This window comes from Salvelinus sp. IW2-2015, unplaced genomic scaffold (genome assembly GCF_002910315.2).
Source record: "Salvelinus sp. IW2-2015 unplaced genomic scaffold, ASM291031v2 Un_scaffold3958, whole genome shotgun sequence".
NCBI classification, from domain to species: domain Eukaryota; kingdom Metazoa; phylum Chordata; class Actinopteri; order Salmoniformes; family Salmonidae; genus Salvelinus; species Salvelinus sp. IW2-2015.
The window spans coordinates 73,679-79,320 of record NW_019945232.1 but is presented as its reverse complement, the minus strand read 5'-3'; the positions used below and the strand labels follow the sequence as shown (position 1 = coordinate 79,320).

Below are 5,642 nucleotides of genomic sequence, written 5' to 3'. Positions count from 1 at the left end.
GAGAGCCGCAGGTTTTGTAGCGGGCCGTGTCAGTGGCACTGTATTGTCCTCAAAGCGAGCAAAGAAGTTGTTTAATTTGTCTGGAGCAAGACTTATTCGCGAGGTACTCACAAAGGTGTTATGGGGCACATGCAGTAGGCTTTTTAATGAACTTAAAATGGACAACTCTAATTTAATGTTTGAAAAAGTTATTATTAAAAATGGTAAATTGTACAGTAATTGGGACATGCGTGTTGCTCAGTAAGCGACTAAGCTCTCAAACAGGATATGTGTGGTTGATGCAGCATCAATACACTATAAAAGGCTTGGGGGCTTTTTCTACATAAATCCACAAACCTCTTCCTAACTGCTTCACACAAAAAGTTACAATTTACTTTCAAGACAGTCACAAATTAACTTATTTCCAGCAATGAACAATGAAAAACATGAATCAAGACTCAAAAGTAATAATTTCCTTCAAAGATATTGCTGACTGGTATATAGACGAGTGACGAAGAGCAGCATTAGATACTGTACAGTATACAAAGATATTAATATTCAGAGTAGATTCACATTATCTACCAAAGTTATATTCTAGTTCACAATATCCACCAACGTCATAACTATTATCACAATAGCKGAGATATGTTAAACCAGATGGAAGAGGAAGGGTAGTGCAGATGTGGCACCTTATTAGGCAGTATTTGTGAGTTCAAGATTTGGAAACTGAACTCTGGAGTAAATAGTTGAGGCAATGCAGTTGGGCCTTGGTCCTCTTGGTGGGTGTACCAGCTGTATCACGTCATACTGAAAAGCAAATGTGGATATGAGTGAAAACATCCCTCATAAAGATAAACGTGAAATAATATTAATATACTGTATATATATATATATATATTTATTTATATATCCATATTCCCACTACAGATACTGACCACTAGACTGTCTGCCCTTTCAGGTGGTTCAGGGGTTGGAGGAGAGTCATGGTTCTTCTGGCAAGCAGCTCTCTTCCACAGCACTGAAATGGCTAAGATACCATATAGATGGAATTAGAATAGACTATTGTGATCACACAACACTGAGTAAAATCTTACATATTGCAGTGTGTATTGGGGCAAAAGTACAGTAACAGATAGTCCTAACATTGCATGTAAAGGCAGGAAAGGTTAGCCTGGTATCCAGTCTAAATAAAAGTTTTAGTAAGATAAAAAATAGAATATATGCAATTTATCAGACGCTTTTATCCAAAGTGACTTATAGTCTAGGCGTGAATACATTTTACGTATGGGTGGCACCGGGAATCAACCACACATGCATGGTGGTGCCACCCAGATGTTACTAGGTTACTAACAAACCCTATTTTAAGAGTGTAGAAACACACCTGACAGCAATAAAATGAGCACGCATTCAAGACCCGGATCAATGAGAAGACCCTTTAGCCATGTGTGTTGACGTCTCTGGGTTGCTCTGTTGCTTCAGGATAACTGAATGTGCAAATGTACTTTTTCAAATTTAGTGCTTTATTCAACAAAATTTGATAGCCTATATAAGCACAATATATTTACAATAATTAAAACACTTCCAGACTATAAAGTTACTGTTAAATCAGTTGCAAAATTAAAGACATAATCACTTACTAAACATCAAACTTTGTTTGTTGTTTCATTGATTGATTCAAGTCCTGCAGTTTTATGGTAAATATGTGTAGCCTACATCCACTATAAGTTATGATACATTTCTGTAGTGGTCTTGCACCTTGCTGCGTAAAACATGAAACAAAAACACTTTTCAAATGTATCTTATAGAAAAATACAGTATATTGATCATTAATGAAATGTGCCCTTACCAGCGGTCATGAGTCTGGTGCCGTTACTGAAAAGGAGACTATGTTTTCTTTCTTTGCAAGTAGAACACTCCACAATCATCTACTGTTACATTCTGTATTAACAATATGTCCTGTTTCTAATGAATATTTCTTTCTATAATTATTATTGTAATAAAAAGCAGCAGGACTACTACTAGTGAAAGAGCGGAGTATGCCAGTGGAGGCTGTGGGTGGCGATGTAGGTCCCAGTGTACATTATTTACATTAAGAGAACAGTTCAGGGTTGCATTGTGTCCAAGCTCTACCAGTGTCTCTGTCAAAGCTCAGCTCCAACAACAGTCTTAAGACACCTAAGAACAGAAGAATCCATGAGACACTTCATTTATTGTAAATGAATGTAAAATAATAACATTAAAAAAAAAAATGGTCTTACAGATAGACAGGCAACAATCCTAGACATCCTCAGCGCTGTGATAAATCTTTGAGACCGAACTGACTTCCTCCTTCTAACAGACATCTGACTGAACACACTGTGCGACCAAATGATCAAACCATAGTTTGCAAAAACTTTAAGAAACACTCTTTAATAAAGAGCATTGAGGAAGTGAGTTTCCTTTAATAACACTGTGGTGTCAAAGTAAAATACTTTCCAATTGAAAGGTTGACAGAACTAATAAGCTTTTACTGTGCAGCACATGTTCAATCTCAAGTTGTCAACAAAACAACTCATTTGGTAGTAATATTAATAACTGATCTGGAAATACTTCAATATCTTAGTAAGTAAAGCTGCATCTTGTTGACAGGAGGGACACATTGACTCAATCCTATTTCCAATTTTACAGACAGCCCTGGTTTTTAAAAACATTATGCCTTTAAATCAGCAACAAATATTGTATTAAAAGTGCATTAAATTTTGTTCATAAAAGCAAAGCTAAAATGTTTGGTATTTTACTAGGATCCCCATTAGTGTTGCAGTGGTCCTATCAGTAACACTGTGGCTTAGGCAATTTGGAATAACTGTTTTACTCACCTCTAGGAAGGTGGTTCAAGCAAGATATATATTTGCAGTCACTTATTACATACATTAAAGAAAAAATAAGTATTTCAGCAGTTTAACCACTCAGAACTTGTCAACAGTCTCATAAGCAGTATAATGACCAATTTCTGTGATGTACATCAAAGGAAATGGAGAGCTGGACTGAGGAGGAGAAACGGGAAGGGGTGAGGTTCTCTACTCTGATGCTCATGCTGCTGCTCTTTGGACCAACTTCAGGCTCAGGGTTGGTTTCTCTGTAAAGTAAAGAGGGATATTTTCATAGTGTTATCATACTGTATCATCAACTTCTTAAAACTGTTAATGGAAATCCCAATACTGTATAGATAAAAGAGGCTGTTACACTTGGTTGTAATGCAAACCTTTGAACAGAAAGTTCCCCTTGACGAAGAATGTTCTCTGTTGGTATGAAACATGAATAACTCCCACTATCAGAGTCCTTGAGATCAGTCAGTAGGAGAGAGAAGTTGCCGTTTGCCCATTCCTCAGGGAAAATCCTGATTCTGTCTCTGAACTGACGGTCTTGGTCTGTCAAGTCTGCTTTTCCACTGACAAATATGGTAGACATTACGGTCATCCTTATATCGAAAAACATGGTGACCTTTTCAGTAGGCATTGCATTGTACCTACATGGTAAAATAACCTTCCCTCTTGTAAAACCTTTCAACTCTCTCCTGGAAGAGACAACAAAAGACAACATTAGCCTCCAATGAATGCATCTGACACTGACATGAATATTGCATTTTGCACATGTAGAATAAGAAAAACAATATAAAGCATGCCTGATATTAATACTTGGAGTTCCATCAAACAGAATCACACAAACCGACAACCAGCACCTGTGGAGTAGTGATAGAGAATGTTATGGTTGGGAACGAGACTAGCAGGGTTATAAACACAGTGGCCTGGCTGAATATGAAAGAAAGGCTGAGCAACCAATCATAATACTGATGTGAATGGCCCATATTGGCATGACAGGTGGGTGCATTCCAAAGAGGTAGTCAACCTAAAGGACATGTTGCAACAGATGTTACGTTCCTAAGGCCTAGTTTTTAATCTGCTAAGGAACTGTTACTTTACTGTACTTGAAATGCCTTCAGACCAGACTGCATTCATATGTAAAAGTATGTGTAAAGCAACAATGTAGTCTATGTATTAACTAGCCAAAACAAAAGACGCAGTGAAGTGTGTTTTATAGGCTAACCTGTGAGTGCAGGTAACGAACGGTAAGGGTCTCTGTAGTACAGGCCTATCACCTTATTTGAGATTACAGGGACATTCCGCACTACCTATAGGTTACTTGCTACATGTTGAACATTAGACTACCTAGATACATTTGTTGAGTGGACTAACGTCGTGAGAGTGACAACAATAACGCATGAGATTGGTTGGGTTGGCAAGCTAGCTAATGATTAATGTTTGGTTAACTATGATCCATCTCTGACTAACATGCCAAGGTCAGGCTTCTCACAGCCATATGAACTAGTAGCTAGCAAGACAATTGGCCACGTTTAGGCTACTTCAGCTAGCTTGCTCCTGGAATAGAATTCGACATAGTTATGTTCTTATATGAACGATTTCAGCTGGCCAGTTAACATAGTTAGCCAATACTAGCTAACTTACTGTTATTTGCTAAAATAGCTCATTTACATATCAGATTTAAAATAAAGCAGGACTAATGATTTTGATAATTTGTTAGCTAGACTAGATCTAACACATCTGCAAAGCTAACTCTGTCTTGTAGCAACGCGTTATCGAGCAACAGCATCTGTTTAACTGGTAGGTAACGATAGCTAGCTACCTACGTCGTTAGTTCACAACACCAATCGTACAAATACATCTACCTTTTATCCATGTCTTCTTAACCTTACGTATATGACACGTTATAGGTACTAAACTAGCTAGCTAGCAGTTACTAATTGTGATAGCTATTTAATTAGGCTATAGTCAGATAGGAAGCCTTGCACCGCGCATCGGCATAACGTACGTCATTCTATTGAATGTTCTCATTGTTGTCCAGTGTACAAAAACACCAGAGCTGTTTTTGTGGCTTAATTGGCTTTGCCTACACTACACGCCATTTGTAGGCTATAAATATACCAGACCTGTTTTTTGCACAAGAGCGCAAACAGGTTGGTGTGAACACGCTTTCACCAATTTCCTGTTACCACTGGAGTGGGTCACTTTTTTCTTTGGGATTTCGTTGGCGGATCGCATTAAACTTTTAGGTGCATACACGTCACCTACTGTCTGGTGTGTGAGGCCATTCACGCTACCACATTATATTCTTTGATACATAATACAACATTGGGGAAAAGGAAAATTGCATATCACCTTATAATCTAAAAATCCACCACCAGCACTATTTAACCCTATCTAGTCCTACTCCGACCAACGGCCTTAGAGGACATATCACTACCACTCAACACCCTACAGCTGTCACCACAACCTCTATTTGTCTGGACTTTCATCCATTTCTACAGTACAATTAGTAACCATGGTTATAAATGCTAAAGATCCCACTTTACTGAGCACATATTCTTCCCATCACGCTCTTATCTGACTTACCTACTCACATGAATCCTCTCAGGATCCCTACCCTGTACCTCTTCCTCTAACACTCTAAACTTTAACGACAACTATCTAAAACGCTTCAAAAATATATACATATTTGCAGATGTTTTACCTAGACCCTATTCCACATATCTGAGTTTTTTGTGGTTGTTTCCCTGCCATTCTGTTGAGAACACTACCATAGCTCGTTTTACGGAATCAGGTGAGAGT

General features: G+C 38.0%; 1 long non-coding RNA gene across 2 annotated transcripts; it reads right to left on the bottom strand.

The window, feature by feature from the left end:
• Window positions 1-430: 430 nt before the first annotated feature.
• Window positions 431-1,921, bottom strand: LOC112076725 (uncharacterized). Of its 2 annotated transcripts, XR_011477856.1 has the most exons (4): window positions 1,617-1,921; window positions 1,361-1,463; window positions 915-1,006; window positions 431-786 (listed from the first exon to the last, which is right to left on the bottom strand). It is a non-coding gene; the product is annotated as an uncharacterized lncRNA (long non-coding RNA). The 2 variants fall into 2 exon arrangements; XR_002895251.2 differs by having other exon boundaries at window positions 1,361-1,818.
• Between the last annotated feature and the right edge of the window lie 3,721 nt (window positions 1,922-5,642).